Source organism: Peromyscus maniculatus, chromosome 15 (genome assembly GCF_049852395.1).
Source record: "Peromyscus maniculatus bairdii isolate BWxNUB_F1_BW_parent chromosome 15, HU_Pman_BW_mat_3.1, whole genome shotgun sequence".
NCBI classification, from domain to species: Eukaryota; Metazoa; Chordata; class Mammalia; order Rodentia; family Cricetidae; genus Peromyscus; species Peromyscus maniculatus.
This window is the reverse complement of record NC_134866.1, coordinates 36,303,811-36,321,771: the sequence shown is the minus strand read 5'-3', so window position 1 is coordinate 36,321,771 and position 17,961 is coordinate 36,303,811. Positions and strand designations below refer to the sequence as shown.

Here is a 17,961-nt window from a genome sequence, read left to right as displayed (position 1 = left end):
CAAAAGAGAAAGCACACCACAGCCCCCGGAGCCAGGAAGAATTTGAGAACGGAAGAAAGCCACTGCTTTGTTCTCCTCCCCTCTGTCCTGATGCCACCAAGCTACCTCCTGAATGCCGGGACCGAAGATGAATGAGAGTAACACTTAACTGCTTTCCTGGCTGGTACCCACGTCCAAAGGGATGTCAGAGAAGTGTCCTCTGCGCTAACACTAGAGGGCATTCTGATTACCAGTAGTTCTCAGAGTTATTGACAGTAATTCTCTGTGCTTCCTGTACATGTGGCTTTCAGGTCCTCCCATAAACAGTGTGCATCTCCCTGTCCCCTTGACGTTTAGACTTGACCATACGACTTACTTGCGGTGTTCACAGAGGCACTACAAACAGGTCTACTGTGTTCCGTGTGGTTTAACCCCTTGCACTCTGTCACTGCTGACGGAAGGCTCTGCTCCAGGGGAACTGAGACCTTCCTTCGGGCAGCAGAGAGCTGAGCAGACCAGACCACAGCTTCAACAGTGCGGCTCCGCCCCAAACACACCACGACATTCATTTCAGAGGAAAACCGTTACTACCTGGGGAAAGGCACTGTGTTGATTGCTAAAAGCGACAGAGGCATGAGAAGAAAAAAAAAAAAAACCAGCTTCTACTCCAGAGGCGTGTGGAAGACAGCACCAAGGAGGAATAACTATAATATGTGCAAGAGTGATACTTGCCCCAGTGAGGCAGAGGTGAGACATCCACTCAAGGGTATGAAAAGGGAATTCCTGGACAGGGTGTCATCTGCCGTTGGCTTTAAAGCAGGCATTGGGGCTGGAGAGCTGTCATGAACACGAGCTGCTCTAAGAGAGGACCCAAGTTCAGTTCCCAGCACCCACATGGTGGCTCACAACAACCTGGAACTCCAGTTCCAGGGGACCTGATGTCCTCTTCCGGACTCTGTGGGCACCAGGCATGCCAGTGGTACATAGACATGCAGGCAGGCAGAAAATTCATATACATAAAATAAGTAAATATATAAAAACTTTACAAATTTTTTTTTTTAAAAAAGCGGGTGGTTTGGGTAGATAGAAATGGAGTATGGACACAATGTTTTTGACAAAAGAACACAAGACAAATAGAATGTAGGACTGTAGATTGCATGTGAAGAAGAATGCATCATTGGTTTTGACAAGTAATTTCTACCAAAAAAATAATAGTATATAATAATATAATAATATATAATATGATATAATAGCTATCATAATAGTACGGTAGATTTTGTGATTGTGGCTTTGGCATTTAGTTCTGTACGTCCTGGAGAATTCCTGCTTCGTGTTACACACTGAGAGTGACGTGTAAGACTTTGCCTGGCTTGCTTGTTTCCAGTGCAAGAAATAAGAAGGGTGGAGCCTTCCCTTACCCTAGACCTGGAAGTAGAGAATAAGGTGGGTTGGAGGAAGACATGGAAAGAGGTGAGAGCAGACTGGGAAATTCAGAACTGTCTAACGGGAACGTGGGGGTAGAGTGGAACAATGCCATGGCCAAGAGAATTCATGGCCAAGAGAATCACGAAATATGTGAGGTGAGAAGAACGGGGCGGACCTCATGTGAGGCCATAGTCATAGAACCTGTCGCCAGTCCAAGAACCAGAGAGGCCAAAAGGTGTCCCGGATACTCAATTATAGAGCAAGTAGAGGGTGAGGTGAGAGCTTCAGGAGTCTCTACAAGGGGCTCACCGGTTTCTCATACCAAGAATCAAGGTGGCATACATGGGAATCAAATGAGTGAGGTAAATATAAGTTTCCAAGGTGAACCCTAGAGTTAAGATGCTTCCCATTTTCAAAGGGAGGGACTGGTTTCAGCAATTCTAACAACACCCAAACCCTAAGAAGGGTGTAGTGGTCAATTTTGTGTGTCACCTAGACTACCTTACAGCTCCTGGTTACCCTGGTTATTCAGTCAAACACTAATGTAGGTGCTGCTGAGGTTTTTTTTTTTTATTATTTTATTTTATTTTTCTAAGACATAACTAAGGAGTACAGTTAGGCAACATTAAAGGAGATTATTAGATAAGATAACACGTTAACCAATTCCAGTTCCTTGAAGTAAATCCCTTAATCTGTGCCTCTTGTTGGTTCTGCTTTTCTGGCTGAACCCTGAACTACTTGAGACAGGAGTGCTTCGGAGATAATTGGGTGAGGGGGATTTCTTTAGCAAGAGGCACACCGATTTCCTCCCCTCAGACGAGGCAGGGGGGGCTTCAAGAGGTCCAGTGATGGTTGACATGCATTCCATGAAGACAGAGCTCTGAAGTCAGAGCTGGCCAGTGAGCCACCTACAGCTGAAGGTAGATGCTGACCAGCAAGGACAGGACCCTCTTTGTGTCTGAAACCTTCATTTTCATGAAAGACCTCGATGGGAACTTTGGGTAGCATCTGCTCTTGTATCTATCTCCTTGTTCCTCTCTTTCAGGGAGCCACCACCCGATCCAGGCTGCATCTCCCATCTGGATTGAGCTCCAATAACAGCTTTGCCTGGTTAGTCTCATTTATGCCATCTTTGGACCTGGGGACCTGGCCCCAGTAACATAATGGCATCTGTTCCTTTGTGAGAAGCAATTATAATGCTACTACATGTATTTTCTAAAAATGCACAAGTCTGTAAAGACAGAAAGCCTGAAACAGTAAAGCAAGGATGAAAATGTTTAAGGTGGTAAAAAACTAACAGATCATACCAGCATCATTTGATACACGACAAGCTAACTAAAAACTTCTCAGTGTTCCTGCGGGGAATATCAGAGAATGTAAAAAAAATTACCTCCAGATTTTCAGGAACCTTTAGGTAAAAACAGACATCCACTACTATCAGATTTAGAATTTTCAAAAGCAGTTGCTGGGCCAGAAAATACATTAAGCTGATATCCTCATCTAATACATTCGATTTGTTGCCCACAGTCTGGAAACCTTTTAAAGCCCCTTCCCGCTTTTGTGAGCTGTCCTTGAAAAATAACACTCAAAACTCAGGATAAGACGGAATAGTTCGGCTAAGGAAGAGGATAACATTACATAAAGATGATTGCGTGCTTTGAATGTGATCTATGCCCCATGGGCTCATGTGTTTGAACAACTGGTCCCTCACTGGGGGTGCTGTTTCAGAAGACTGCAGAACCGTTAGGACATGGAGTCTGTGGGAAGAAGTGGGTCACTAAGTTTGAGCTTTCATAGCTTCAATGCACTTCCTGTCTGCTCTCCGCTTCCCGACTGCAGCTGCAATGTGACAAGCCACCTCACGTACCTGCTGCCACACTTTCCCTGTCGTTGTAGGGTGCAGCCTCTTGAACTGAAGCTGGATAATGGTTTCCTCCCCCAAGCTGATCCTTGTTAGGTGGTTTGCTCATGGCAACAAGAAAAGTGAGCCAGTGGTAAAGAACACATCTGTTTCTTGTGGTGGTTGAGCTGAGTTTGAACGCATCAGTCATCCGAAGCCCTGAGAGTTGTAGAACATCAAGAGCAAACCCCCGAGACAGACGTAAACCAGGACAAACACGAGGGAAGGTGACTGAGCCTAAAGAACTAGAGTTAGCCAGACTTTGGGTTTAGTTAAATGCTGGAGTCAACCAGACTGCAAGAAGGCTGAGATATTAAAAATAACAGGCTCTACATTGGATCTCCAATACCAAAAAGCAGCAGTAAGTCACGAGAATGGGGAAAATGGAAAGCTGATGTGTAAAACTTGACTCCTGCTAGATGTTTCCTCTGTTTCTAGTCTGGCAGTGGAAGCGAGTTCAGTGGAATGCCCGTCCTTCACTGGGACTCTAACTCAGCTAATCACTTGTCACCATCAATGGCAGCTAACGTCATTGAACACCCACTAATTTCTAGGCATTGCAACGGGCATCTTAGGCACATGGTAGTACTCACATCCTCCAAATGGATTCCATTCTTTATTTACCACCAAAGAACTGAACCTCGAAAAATTCAAGTCATTTGCCCATATGAGTGACAGAGCTGAGATTCAAACACAGATCCTCCGTGCTTTTTCCACTATTCTGTCCCACCCTGTAAAGAACAAGGTTGGGTTCAGGGAAGGGACGTGGTGGTAGATTCTGAAAGAGATGGATGAGTACCCGGTCCTGTGAAGCCTTGCTGAATAGACCTTGTTTTTCTGAGAAAGTGGCCATGGGTGAGGATTTGGTACTCTGCCTGAGGGCTTAGTGGCCAGGTTTTACTCAGAAGTAAATGCTCATCAGTCAAGTTTATGATCCGCATTATGATGCGATCAGAATGTTGGCTTCAAGTATGCTTGCCTAGGAAAGTACAGGCTAACAACATGAACTAAGAAAATGGGTCGTCACAGGCGTCTGTCAATTTTTCCTTCTTAATATTTTCTGTATTTGTGTTTTATACATGATGATGAAATGATGGTTAGCACACAGAATATTAATGAACGAGAAGCACCAACAAGTGCTTACTGAAGATACCTGTGATACAAGCAAGCATGTTCTGTCAGGATTTAGATTGTGCTAGCCTAATGGGGGAAAAAGATAGATATCATACTTCCATGGCTCCAGCCTGACAAACCGAATGCTACTTTAAAATAGTAACTATTTTTATACTCCAGCATAACCCCAATCTAAAATGACAGTACCAAGTAGTAGCAAATGTCAAGATAAAGAATAGTAAATGTTTTAATATGCTCAACTGGTTACCAATATTTAGTTCACAAAGTTGAGGACTTAAGAAAAAAGGGGGAAAAATGCAAGTTTGGTTGGCATTTTTCAATACTGGCCTGAGGCTCGGCATCTGAACTGAGAACATATTACAAATCACTGCATCTATATGCTAAATGGTTCTAGCTTTAGAAAGTAGTGAAATGTATGATATAGTAAGTGTGAGGACCTTAATATTTTTTGGTTTAAAATTTTTTTTTGGCTTGGTTCATGTAGTTGGAATGAAACGGAAAAAAAAATGCTTAATTAACTTCTTGACAATTATTTCAATACAGAACTTGGCACCATCTTCCTGGTGATCATAAAGGCCCTACTGAATAAAGGCTTAGGCATGACTTATTTACTCATGAAACACTGGGTCATTTGTAGGAAAGCCAGAAATAGTTTGTAATTGTCTCTATTTCCTACATTTAGAGAATTTCCTGAGTCTGTTAGCATTTTTAAATCTCTCTCTCTCTCTCTCTCTCTCTCTCTCTCTCTCTCTCTCTCACACACTCTGTGTGTGTGTGTGTGTGTGTGTGTGTGTGTGTGTGTGTGTGCGTGCGTGCGCGCGCGCATGTGCCTGTCTGTGTGTGAGAATCCAGTCACATGGCATGCATGTGGAGGTCACAGGACAACCTCATGCCTTTACCTCCTACCTTGTTTGAGGCAGGGTCTCTCATTACTCACTCGCCACTGCATGTGCCAGGCTGTCAGACCTGCACCTTCCGGGGAGTCTCCTCTTTTGCCTCCCACCTCACAGTAGACAGCGCTGAGGTGATAGCAGCAGCTCCTGCTTCCTGCTCTTGCGGATTCCGAGGATCTGAATTTGGGTCCTCCCACTCATTTTACCTCCTGAGCCTTCTCCGCAGCCCACAGTGGCTTTTGATGTCCTCTTTCCACAAGCAGAAGATAAGAAAGCAATTAATCTCTCTCTCAGATCACTCTATAGGCTGAGCAAAAGTATGTGACATGTGATGTGGCTTCAGTCCTTCAGTTGGAACACCGGAGCTTCCGTTGTAGGAAGCAAGGCCGGCTGGGAGCATCTTCTCTCAGTGACTGAAAGATCTAGATTGTATTCAGAACTGGTGATGCAAACCACACTCCCAGTGTCGTGGAGAGGCCACAGGGCCCTCTGCTGGCTGAGGATTAGGGTTACAGACATGCTTCCTTTCTACCACCCTCCCATTCTCTCAGGCCATTTCCAAATTGTCTGAGACACTCAGCATTACTTCAACAAATTCCCTTTCTGTTTAAACGGGCCAGAGTTAGAGTTGGCTACCGTGGCAACTCTCTCTGATTACATTGAGTGTGGTTTCTGTATTTAGTTCCATGTTAAAACAGAAACAACCCCTGACATGGTTTCATCACACACATTGATACTGAGAGACTATGAACACGGGCTTTTAAATGACATGTGTTAGAATCCCACTATGAGCCAGGCATGGTGACACAATGTCTGTAATCTCAGCACTTGGGAGGCTGTGGCAGGAGAACTGTGAGTCTGAGGCCAATTATACATAGGATGTTATCCTACGGATCCTATGTACACATATGTGCACAGACAATACACGGGATAGCCTGTCTTAGGGACGGGGATGCCTCAGCTGGTAAGAATGCTTTGCTACCCAAGCATGGGGACCTGAGTTCACATCCCCATCCCCTGGCATCATGGCCACTTCCTCCTGTGTCCCCAGCACTGAGGGAGCGGGAGACAGGCGGATCACGGGAGCTTGCCGCCTAGCTCCAGGTTCACTGAGAGACCCTGTCTCGAGAGAATAAGGTAAAGAGTGATAGCATGTTTATCTGCTCATATAACACACACACACACACACACACACACACACACACACACACACACATATACACACACACACACAAATAAATAAATAAAACGCAAACTTCAAAAGGGTAGCCTATCTGTAAAACAAAACAAAATAGGAGCAGAGGGTAAAGGTATTTGCCAACAAGCCTGACAATCTAAGCTTGGTCCCCAGGTTCCACACACTAGAAGCTTTCTTCTGACCTCCTTCACACACACATAGACATGCACCCGCCCTAAATAAATAAATAATGTAATTTTGAATATTAAAATCAAAACAATTATGCCTATATTTTGTTTTATTTGGCCCTTGTGAAATCCACAGAGGTAACATGAAAACGATGTGAACTTGGTCGAAGGGGAGCCATACAGAAGACATTGTTGTGTGATACCTGGCCATCCTACTCCATCCCTGTTAAATACCCAGAGGCCTCTCTCCCTGGGAAGAAGGACTGACTCATCTAATTTAAGGGATGAAAGAAGAACTCAGATAGGTAGGTGTGGCCGACAGCTGCCAACATCAATATCAGTGCTCCCCCCCCCACCCCCCACCCCCCGCCGGCCCTTCTGAAAGAAGCCTGATCTGGTCTACCTGCATCTGAGCGGTGAGTCTGTCATTCTGATGCTTGGCATCAGGAAGGGCACTGTTACTGTCCCCTTAGACTGTGGCTTCTATCTCGACTATTAGCAGCAATAGAGGCAATAATTTAATCCCACTACAAGTTGTTTCGGAACTTGGCAGGATGGTCCCTTTAAGCCTTCGACTCTAATAGATTCATGAAAATTGTTTCATATATATTTTCAGAGAAATATTCTACAAGTTTAATATTTTTGTTTATTTAGTATTATTTCCTTCTTCTCTCTGTCTAGGGCCAATAAAAACAGAAAAATCCATAGTAATTTAAACAGAAAAGTTCAGTATAAAGAATGAACTAAATAGAGGATTAACTAACTGAGGGGCCAGGTCAAGAAGTAAACAGAACTTTAAAGGATGTAGGAACAGCAAATATAAGGAGCAGCCGCTATCCCCGAGTGAGGCAGGCGACAGAAGAAAAGTCCTGTACCACAGCGTAGGCCAGGCTCAGACTGCAAGTGTGCACTCAGCTGGGGCCCACTGGAAGACACAGAAGTCACTGTGGTGTCCTGCTCTCTGGAATGTGCTGGCAACACATTGGCCAGGTTGCCAGGGAAAGTGGTTGGGACTCACTAGCCGCACAGGGATCTGAAGCTGCTGGAGGTTGGGAGCCAGTGTCAGGGAAGGCCGCACTGGCCTCAGGTGTCACCGTCTGCCTGCCTTCTGTCCTCCGGCCCCCCCCCCCCCCCGCACCCCCCCTCCCCCCCGCACCCCCCCTCCCCCGCCCCGAGCACCAAGCCCTTGTAGAAGCCTTTTTCTCTTGCAATGTCTTCCTAACCCGCCACCACTGCCCTAACATTTAAAACTGTGATGCCTCTGAAAGAAAAATGCTTGTTAAGGTTCCAGAATTCTTTTCTGAGAGCTAACGATGTCACAGAGTAAATTTGGAGTCATGCTGCAACAAATCCATACTGCTAATATTCTCTTGATAGTACTGTGGCTACCCGGAAACATTACAAATTGTGAATGAAATAATTCACATGTTTTGTTATATTTCCTTTTCTGATTCCTTCCCACCCCACCAGAAACTAACTCCTATGGGAACAGGGACTTTGTCTTATTTTTAAGTACTGAATGTGTATGGACGGTGGTTTTGAGCAAAGATGGACCCTCTCCTTAAGAAAAAAAAGATGTCAGCCGGGCAGTGGTGGCGCACGCCTTTAATCCCAGCACTCGGGAGGCAGAGGCAGGCGGATCTCTGTGAGTTCGAGGCCAGCCTGGGCTACCAAGTGAGTCCCAGGAAAGGCGCAAAGCTACACAGAGAAACCCTGTCTCGAAAAAAAAAAAAAAAAGAAAAAAAAGAAAAAAAAGATGTCACCACTGAGGGACACATTCTGGGAATGGGAGATAGTACACTAGTGTGGTTACATCTTAAGTGTCCCCCCCAAGGACTTTGAGTTAAAGGTTTGGTTCCCAGCGAGGTGATGTGACTTTTGGGAGATTAGTGCCAGTGAGAGGCATTCAGGTGCATAGGGAAATATCCTCGAAGAATACAGTGGTACCCAAGACCCCTCTTCTTTCTCTCCTTCCTTTTCCTAGCCAAAAGATGGTCAGTTTTGCTCCAGCACACTCTCCTGCCGTGGTGTGTTGCATCACCACAGACCTAAAATCACCAGGGCTTGCCTATCATGCATGGGAACCCCACGATGGCTGCCAGGCCTAAGATCCTGAGTTCATTCCCTGGGACACACATGGTGCAAGGAGAGAGCTGACTCCGGAGGTTGTCCTCTCACATGCCATAGCATGTGTACCCACACACAAATAGATGAATGTTAAAAAAAAAAAATCAAACCAGTATCCAGCCAAAAGAGTACTGACCAGTGTGCCAGTAAATAGACTCGCCAAATCAAGTTAAACAGCAGCCAATTGGGCTTCCAGGGGGGCCAAAATAAAAGCCCATTCCTAGCAGACTCCTTTGATTGCTCAACCTCCACGGAGTCTCGAAGCATAGACTTCCACACACAGGAAGCAGGCTCCTAGAGTGAAACGGCAAGAGGGGTTCCATTACTGGGGAACCCTCCACATTACAGTGTTGGTCACCCCTCAGCCATTATACCCTCTTCTTTGTGGCCAAAATCATGAATGTTTTTAAGAAAAGCTGAAACGAATCATGACCCTTAAGATGGTATATTCCAGAAAAGGCACATGAGGCACTCTTGCCCAATGTGATGTCTGCAAAGTCAATGAGTTCCTTTGTTCTCCCAAAGAGACTTAGAAAAGGGTACCTGACCCTTCTTCTAGCCTTTGGGTGTGAGTGTTGACTCTTAGGTATATCGCAATCAGGAGTCATGTGAAAACACGGCTACACGCCACAGGTGGTGAAGCCAAACCACAGCGCCCGCTCCTCCACCTTCACATGACACCCATGGGAACCACTGGGGTCCTCCTTCATCCTTGTTTAATGTTGGAGTATTCTACTAGAGAGATCTCGGTTCTTCTTCCCAGGCATTAGAAGAATGTTTCACAGGATACATCTCTTGTCTTTTTTAACGAGTTTGGCTCTCAGAAAACTATAGACCTACAGTAGGAACAAATTTGTTTCTATGTGCTTTTCTGAGGCCTTCATGGATATATGTCAACAATACCTTCCTAAAACTGGCTTTAAAAAAACAACATAATTTTTTATTAGTTCTTTGAGAATGTATACAGTGAGTTTTGATCATATTTGCCTTCTCTCCCCTAACTCTTCCCAGATCTACTTCCTTTCTCCCTCAACTTTGTGTCCTTCCCCCTGCTCCTACGTAGGCCAATTTGGGTTGCACAAATATTCTTGGATGTATGACCTTCCACTGGACCATGGTTGATTTATCGGGGGCTACACTCTTAGAGAAAACCCTTCATTCTCAGCAGCTAACAACTGCCAGCAGCTCCTCAGCCAGGGGTGAGATTGTGGTGACCAACTTGCCCCTCTGTGCTGGGATTCGGTCTGGCTCGGGCTTGCGAAGATCTTCTTCATGCTGTCACAGCTGCTGTGAATTCATGTGTGCAAACATGTGGCTTTCAATGCCCTGCTACTCCAGAGGCGACAGTGGGACTGTCTTATAGACCCTGCAGCTCAGCAGTCAGTCAGCGGGGAAGAGAAATGCCAGCCTCCCCTTAACACCCCAAACTCTGATTTGACCTGGTGAGTAGAGAGGGAGATATCACTAGCTCCTTCCATAGAGCAGGAGAAATTACCCTTGCCTGGGCATACAGCACTTCCTCCAGGGCCAGTGACTAAGTCAATGGTTGGTTGATTATAAAAAGGATTCCTTTACTAGTTCAAAAGTCTTCTGAAGGTGTTTTGGGAGAACACAGTGTACCAGAACTGGCTGCCAAAAGGGGACAGTGTAGAGAGACTGTAAGAAAAGGCAGACAAGGCCAATTATTTGTACTCTGAGGACAGCATCATCACAGGACACCAGTGTCCCCAGGCAAGAGGAATGTTTTAATCTCACTTTCAGATTTCTGGGAAGAGACACCATAATCAAGGCAACTTATTTTTTTTAAAAAAAGCACTTAATTGGAGGCTTGTTTACAGTTTCAGAGGGTGAGTTCATATCCATCACGGCCGGGAGCAAGGCACCAGGCATTTAGGCACAGTGCTGGAGCAGTAGCTGAGAGCTCATATCTGGTCCATCGGCAGAAGGCAGAGAGAGGGGAGAGAGGGAGAGGGAGAGAGAGAAGGAGAGAGAGACAAGGAGAGGGATAGAGAGATAGATGACAGATAGATGATAGATAGATAGATAGATAGATAGATAGATAGATAGATAGATAGATAGATAGATTGATTGATTTGGCCTGCAATGGCCTTTTGAAATCACAAAGCCAACTCCCATTTGTAAGTCTCTTCCAACAAGGCCACACCTCCTAATCCTTCCTAAACAGTCTGCTAACTGGGGATAAAGCTTTCAAAAACGAGCCTATAGGAGCCATTCTCATTCAGATCACCATAGTTTATATGCTAAGATAGACCACGGTGGGTCATAGCTCCCTGTAATGTACCTTGGGATTTCTCAGAAACAATTGAAATATCAAATCTCAATTAAGAAATAGTCTGGGCCTTAGTAGTCAGTCAGCATTAAAGCCGGTTGAGTATATGAATGGCTTTGTTTATCCTATAGGATTTGGAATGAGTGTCAAAGGTCACGTGGTGGGTAAAATGGCTTTTATGAATGAGGTGGCTCTAGTCATGTCAGATGGATCTCTACAGAAAATACCTTGCCCCTCATTTGTTCTTTTAAGGTATTTAATGTCTTCTTTCTCAGCCCTTAGCCTCAACATTCATGCTTGTGTTCTGTGACTGATGTGGGATGAACTCACTGGAAACCGCACTGTATGAGTAAAGCTGCTGGCTGCCGGCTGCTGTCCTAATAGACTCCTTCCGCAGATCACAAGTGAGGGGTGATACTGTGCTTTGAACACTTACTTAGTCCCAAGCTGAGTGCTGTTTCAGATGGCATGGTGGTGGCTTTAGTAGGCAGAGCCTCACTGGAGGAGATGGGTCACTGCAGACGGGCTTTGAGCTTTTATAGCTCATGGTCTATCTCTGCTTCCTAACTACAGACAGCAGTGTGACAGGCCACCTCGCCCTCCCCACCCTCGTGGGCTTGTCACTTATTTCGATGTCACCACAAACAAACCCTTCCTTCTTTAAGTTGCTTTGGGAGGTACTTTGTCACGGCCACGAGGAAAAATATGATTGACACAGGAAGCGAGAGCAGCGGATGTTTTTAGAACAGAAAACCCACAGTGGGGTGCCGCTGAAGGACTTGACAACCTGATCATCGTGAAGACTGAGTTGACACACAGTGGAGCAGAGCCAGGAGGAGTCACTTTGCAGAAGGTGAAAGTTACCCAGGCTTTAAGATTAGGCTTTGGCATGACATGATGATGATGAGAGATTTAGAGAGTTAGGTTAGCTATACAGATGGCTGGTCACAGACTGATTTTTTTAAAAAAGGAAGTCATAGCTATAAATGCTGACCATGGCGAGTTAAATATGGTCCACAGAAGAAAACTAGCAGTGAACTTCAAGTGTTCTGAATTCATTGTAAAGCTGGCCTTAGAGTGACATTGGTAAAGTTGGTAGCTTTAGGGCCCTGATATAGCTCTACTTCATTGGGAAGATGAGTGTATTGAAAAATGAATGCATTTTGTTATCTCAACCCACCAGCTTAAATGAGCTCTAACTTCCTTTTCAATCTGATGTCCAACCATTATTTAGATAATTACTTAGCTTTGTAGATGAACCTAGAAAGTGAGTTGCGTAGATTTTGCTGGTTGTCCCTTTTTGACTCTAAACAGTGAGGTGGCATTCTGAGTTTCATAAATCATTATCTTGACTAATATAGTGTATCCCTCAAAGATGGATATGTCTTTGACTGATGGTAAAGGAAGTCCTCAAGCCCAATCTACCTTTCTTTTTCTTTTCTTTTTTTTTTTTTTTTTTTTGGTTTTCGAGACAGGGTTTCTCTGCGTAGTATTGCACCTTTCCTGGAACTCACTCGGTAGCCCAGGCTGGCCTCGAACTCACAGAGATCCGCCTGGCTCTGCCTCCTGAGTGCTGGGATTAAAGGCGTGCGCCACCCAATCTACCTTTCTACGTGATAAGATTCACCAGTTTAAGAAAAGCTCCTCTGAGGCCTCTCACTAGAAATTACCCACTGTTCCTTGTTCGGCACCTACTGTTCCCACTTAGACTCCCTATCTTTGAGCACAATTGTGATTTTTTTGTTAAAAAAAAAATAGTGGAAGGCACATGGGTTTGGGTATCATTAGGGTCAATGGGAGAACCAATTTATGGAAGGCACTTGTTATAATCTCTGGGAAATCGTAGGCACTCAGCAAACACTAATGCAGACAAAGTAGATTGCTGCCGGGACCACAGTGTGGGGAGGGCACAATGTCGAACTCCCTCCTCCTCGAGGACATAGGGAAACATTGCGTCCTGTCCCATCCACACTGCTTTTGCACGACAAATCCAACCCAACAGCGCACTCCTCGTTATCCGCTGCAACTGTGATACGCTTTACTGCCTTGGTTTCAATTTCAGTTCCCACACCGTGCAGCTTATGGGTCCCTTTCTCTGAAATGATCACCCTCTCCTCCTCTTTGTCCTGTCCTCTACCCTTATCAACCGTGTGCAAAACTTGTGAGCTTGTCAGAATGCAGTTCACACACGGGCCTAAGTTTGCTGTCCTCCAGACACGCCACACCTGTGCCTTTCTCAGGGCCTCAGCCTCTGCTGAGCTGTCTCCTACCATGACTCTATCCCGGCAGCTTTATAGACTGGCAGTTTCTCACCCCTCAAGACTCAGCGTCCTCACTTTACAATCACATTGGTTTTATTGCTGTCTATTATTTTCTTCAGAGTACCACTGGAAGACAACTCGGCTCATTTCCTGTTTCTTACGCTATGTTCTGTCTTCATTCCGTTCTAACCTGGATAAAGTCAGAAACTCCATCTTTCCTGTTTACCACAGGAAACTCCTCAACTTGGCACACTAAGGTCTCCTCAGTAAAGATTTATAAATGTGATAAGGAAGGAGTACCACCTGTTCCGGAAAGTCTTAACTACCCAGCTGGATTAAGTACTCTTCCTTGGAACTTCTATTATCCCCTGGGCATGCTTCTTTGTGCAGCATTTGAGCTATACGGTCATTGATAATTTGCACTATTTTAAAAGTATCTTTCAGCCGGGCGGTGGTGGCGCACACCTTTAATCCCAGCACTCGGGAGGCAGAGCCAGGCGGATCTCTGTGAGTTCGAGGCCAGCCTGGGCTACAGAGTGAGATCCAGGATAGGCGCAAAGCTACACAGAGAAACCCTGTCTCGAAAAACCAAAAAAAAAAAAAAAAAAAAAAAGAATTCTCCAAGGGCCTAGGGAAGAGAGATTATCTCCTCAGGCACCTTGAGCCTACTTTGGAGCTTAGCAATAGGCCAGAACTATTGGGCCACTGAAAAGGACTAGAGCGCCCTCAGGTTGGATGACGTGGAAGGAAACTCTGAGCTGAAATTCTACTTGGTGAGATTGAGGGGGGGTTGATGTACAGGAGACTGCGAACATGTGTGCCTGATCCCCGTGACACGCCTGATCCCTGTGACACACCTGATCCCCGTGGTGGGGATGCTGAGTGGGATTACTGGGTAGGGCAGCAAACGATAGCTGTGGTGAGTCTTAGTATTCCACACATTAGGACGAAGAGCCAATAATACACAAACCCGTAAGTGAGACTGAGCCCCTCTGCAGATAAACAAACTTCAGCCAGGAAGCTCCATAAAACCTAGAAGCCACCTTACCAAGGAGAGGCTCAAGGAGAAAGAGACCTAACCTGGAGTTAAACATTTAACTGACTACATTTTTTTTTTTCCCCTGAGACAGGGTTTCTCTGTGTAGCTTTGCACCTTTCCTGGAACTCACAGAGATCCGCCTGGCTCATGCCTCCCGAGTGCTGGGATTAAAGGCGTGCGCCACCACCGCCCGGCTCCTGACTACATTCTTAACCAAGGCTGTGTAAACCAGAGGAGACAAATAACTGGTGAGCCTGAAGTTTCTTCCCGCTTTACTTTCTCCTGCACATTATCTGAGGCAGACAGAATAAAGCTCAGGCTTCTCACAGACCAGAGTTTACCTTTTGCCTTTGTGTTTATGAAAGCCAGCCCTTGCTCTGTTTTTTCTATTCCCCCAACTTCCACCCTAGACTACGTACTTTTTTCCTGTTGTTTGGAACACCTGGGAGCCACAAATGGAAGCTGCCACTATAATTTTACAGTTTCTAGTAACCACGTTAAAAAGTTAAAAAGAAACAAAATTCATCAATAATATATTTATTTAACCCAAGGTGACCAAAATGTCATCATTACAATATATAACCAATTTTAAATGATCTATTTAAATATATTTAAATGATTTATTTAACCGTCACCCCTCACCGTGTGTGTGTGTGTGTGTGTGTGTGTGTGTGTGTGTGTGTGTGTGTGTACCAGATGTACCAGGTTTTCAAGATCTGGTTAGCATCTGGAATGGCTTTTACAGCACATCTCATGTAGTTAATGCTTGCCTTATTAACAGCATAGGTCTCTTGCAGTTCCTGCCACAGAACAAGAAAAAAGTAAATGTTTGCTCAATGGGTGACTTTTTAATACTGAACACTATCATTCTATCTTCCGGCTCCTTAGCAAGCTTCATTTTCCTTCCAAGGTAGGGCACTGCAACAGATTGTACTTCCTTTGATGAATGGCATCTAAAGTGTTTGACTAACAATGTTTACCACCGAGTTTTAAAACATTTTAATAGAGCATACATGTTAACAAGTCTTAACCAGGATATTGACCAGACTGTGCTTTCTCAAAAATTGTAGCTCAGAAAACTTGAAGTCTTTTACATAATAAATATATGTATACCTTGCCATCACTTGTGGATATCACTTCATATATTTTTAGTCCAGCGTAAGCTTACGATAATATTTCATAAAATCTTAGAGTGTGATTTTTTTTAATTCAATGAAGATGCTACCCACCTAACCACTAAACTATTTTGTTGCCCACTGCTCAACTTTGCAATAATTACCATGTTTTTGTGTTGGTTTTGGTTTTTTTGAGACAGAGTTTCTCTGTGTAGCCCTGGCTGTCCTAGAACTCACTCTGTAGACCAGGCTGGCCTCAAACTCACAGAGATCCACCTGCCTCTGCCTCCCAAGCGCTGAGATAAGAGGTGTGCGGCACCACTGCCCTGTTAATCACTTAGTTAAATTGAAAACTAATTCAATCAAAAAGGCAGTGTGTCCCTGGTAGGAATTTCACTTTGTGTGAGACGTTCGTCCTCATGAGTATCTGGCCAATCATTTCCGACTGTACACTCCGGGACTTGGAATTATTTGCAATCCCTTCTCAAGGACAAAGCTGTATCTTGTGTTGACCCTTCCTGCCTTTCAAAACATTCCAATATACCAGGAATTTAGCTCCCCACCCCCACCCAAAATGTTGTTTATCACAACCAAACAATGACTTTCTGTTTATCATCTAGTAACTTCATGTAGGTGTATCCTGGGATAAAATGGATAACAAGAGCAATATGATGGAGTCATAGCAGTTGTGGAATGGCCCTTGCTCTCCACGTAACTTATGCCACCGCTCCACAGTGGGTCCATAGCCAACATATATCGATACTTCACTGTTGAGTGTGTGTTACTAGGTCATGTGAAATGGAGTTTCTTTTTTTTCTTTTTCTTTTTTTTTTTTGGTTTTTCGAGACAGGGTTTCTCTGTGTAGCTTTGCGCCTTTCCTGGAACTCACTCTGTAGACCAGGCTGGCCTCGAACTCACAGAGATCTGCCTGGCTCTGCCTCCCAAGTGCTGGGATTAAAGGCGTGCACCACCACCGCCCAGCGGAGTTTCTTGAAAGAGCTACAGTTGAAGATCTTGTAGACTGTCTGATTAGAACGTTGTTGTTTATGGGGACTTGAAATGTTGCCAAAATGATCTTAAGCTAAATTTAGCCCCTTTTATAGCCACTCATCACCTCTGTATCTCTGACCTGATGACTATCAGGTAAGGCAGCAGTGGTGCACCCCTTTAACCCCAGCACTTTGGAGGCAGAGCCAGCCAGATCTCCGTTGAGTTCAAGACCAGCCTGGTCTCTATAGAGCAAGATCCAGAACAGGCACCAAAACAACACAGTGAAACCCTGTCTCGAAAAACAAAAACAAACAACAACAAAAAAAAACCTTCTGCATGGGGCAGGGCTGTGGTGGTGCAGGCCTTTAATTCCAGCACTTGGAAGGCAGAGACAAGTGGATCTATCAGTTCAAGGCCAACCTGGTCTACAAAGTGAGTTCTAGGACAGCCAGGGCTACTACACAAAGAGACCCTGTCTAGAGAAAACAAAACAAACAAAAAAAACCTTCAGCATGTATTAGCAAAGCAGGTAACTACTTTCCACCAACCCAAATGCAGAATGTCATCACACAGCACTTGAAGCCTTATAGCAGACTTTTTCCTGTTCTGTTGTAACCTGCCGTTCCCACCATGTATTTGGTGACTGCATTCACTGTTTTTGCTCAAAAGCTGTAACAGTTCATGTGGCTTCTTCTGTGATGGAACATGTCACTCAGGAAAACACAAACCCATGTTCCCAGCCATGGTTACTCATATTTAGCTCAGAAACAAAACAAAAAACAACCCACCTCTTATTCCCTTTGGAGCAAGAGCTGTTTTGCTTAGAGAGTGTGCATCTGGAGTGTACAATAAACTTCACATAGCATAGTAGTGGTATAAAACATGGCCCTTATCAACAGTTCTTGGGTGAGAAATGGAATTGAGATAGGAAGAATTACTAATACAATTCCGAGCCTTCCTTATTCCTTATTCTTCACCAAAGCTAAGTATTACAGCCTCTCTAAGGATTCTAGATTCGGAGACTAGAATCTACTCTTATGTTGTTTTAAAAAATATTTTATGGTGTATATTCATTGCACACTGTATTGGATTTCAGGTCGACAAGTTATTTCCAGTACGTCCTGTCTGTTCCAAGGCAGTAATTGTCACCCTTCAGATTCTCTCAATGAGCATTCTTAGTATTTGAACTTCTCCTGTTCTCTGGGAGACTGAGTCAGTCCTTATCCTGCGATTCACTATGCTGAGAATTATGATACCCCTTCCATCATTGGAAAAAAAAAAATGTTTCATTTGGTAGCTACCAGAGTTAGGTCAGAAGATACAGTGAGGTGTGGGCCAGGTGCCTGCCCTCGCCCTCTCCCCCTCAAAAAAAGTCACCCAACTAGATCTACTGCCCTTCTTGGCGAGACCCGCATCATCCTCACTGACGCCTACTCCCTAAAA

General features: G+C 44.7%; 2 protein-coding genes across 9 annotated transcripts in view; one reads left to right on the top strand and one right to left on the bottom strand.

The window, feature by feature from the left end:
• The window catches only part of LOC107402789 (uncharacterized), a 32,866-nt gene that overhangs the window by 13,730 nt on the left and 1,175 nt on the right, over positions 1-17,961 (bottom strand). The window contains exon 1 of one of the 8 annotated variants that reach the window (XR_006063947.2): positions 3,898-4,037. The exons of the other annotated variants lie outside the window; for them this stretch is intronic. The gene's annotated coding sequence lies outside the window, so the exon portion shown is untranslated. Of the gene's footprint in view, positions 1-3,897; positions 4,038-17,961 lie in introns of those variants that run through there. 8 annotated transcript variants of the gene reach the window in all.
• The window catches only part of Hmgcs1 (3-hydroxy-3-methylglutaryl-CoA synthase 1), a 33,531-nt gene continuing 19,903 nt past the window's right edge, over positions 4,334-17,961 (top strand). Inside the window, exons 1-2 of the mRNA XM_042261518.2 lie at positions 4,334-4,472; positions 6,833-7,001. The gene's annotated coding sequence lies outside the window, so the exon portion shown is untranslated. The remainder of the gene's footprint in view (positions 4,473-6,832; positions 7,002-17,961) is intronic.